This window comes from Haliotis asinina, chromosome 11, assembly GCF_037392515.1.
Source record: "Haliotis asinina isolate JCU_RB_2024 chromosome 11, JCU_Hal_asi_v2, whole genome shotgun sequence".
NCBI lineage: Eukaryota > Metazoa > Mollusca > Gastropoda > Lepetellida > Haliotidae > Haliotis > Haliotis asinina.
The window spans coordinates 3,766,713-3,767,879 of NC_090290.1; positions in this window are offsets into that span (position 1 = coordinate 3,766,713).

Sequence of the window (1,167 nt, forward strand, 5' to 3'; positions counted from 1 at the left end):
AACGAAATAAGGGTTCAGCAGTTTATATACATAGCGCGGAGGGATATTTCATTTAAGTAATGAGACATAACAGGCGGTACAAAATGCATAATTGAAATTTTTTTCACATGTATATAATCCCCACTTGGGACATGAAATGTATTAAAAGGTGGATGAAAGAGAGACGATTTTCACATTGTTTACATAAGGACTATATTCCTGGCGCATTTATTGTCATACTGTGTGTCACGTGTTTTCTTTCTTACAATGAAGATTGCTGATTGAAATTTCACATGGAGACGTATTGGGGTATTCGACTTTTTGTGTTTGAGACTCAATCGATGATTTGCTTTGCATGCATAAGTACAAATACGAAGACATGTATTATTGACAAAATATTATTTATACGAAGATCATATCGATGGATATTCAATTTTTGAATGAATGCCTTGTACGAACACTTGGTAAAGCCCAAAGGCACTCATTCATTCACGATGGAGAGAGAAGTAATATGCTAATAGCAATAAAAGAAACAACAATTGCAACAATGATATGATGATGATATATGACTCTGGGTTTCACATACCATATGATGTTCCCTTTCACATCGATCTTTAGCACCCTTACTCAGACCGAAGTTTTCCATGGCAGTCCTCACTACTTATGTAATGTTTATTATTCTTTTTTACACAAAACAACCGTAGAAAGGGCGAAATAACAGCCTCATAGCTGCAATCAAACAACGTTTAGTTTCATCGAAGTTTGAACTACAAGTTCACTTTCTTTTAATTTCTTTAGGAAATTAAATATCGTACATGTATGACTTAATAAGCCACCCATTTGTTAGTTTTCATAGCGCCCGGGACGTTAATTGTGGAAATAAATAAATAAATAAATAAATAAATAAATAAATAAATAAATACGTTAAAGAATGAACAGTCAACCTTTCAAATAGGCATCACCCTAATCTATAACGCCGAAGTAATATCAACAATTGTGACGTCTTGCGCCATTCTTTGTTTGTACTGTGTTGGTCACAACAACTGACCATTGTGACGTCACATTCCATCCCTGGAATGGGGCGAAGATCGGGATCGTTAGGGTACAAGTCCAAGATAAATATAGGCTTTATGTTATTAACTCTTGTGATCGTTTGCATTCTCTGCAGGTCTAGTTCATGCACTGGGT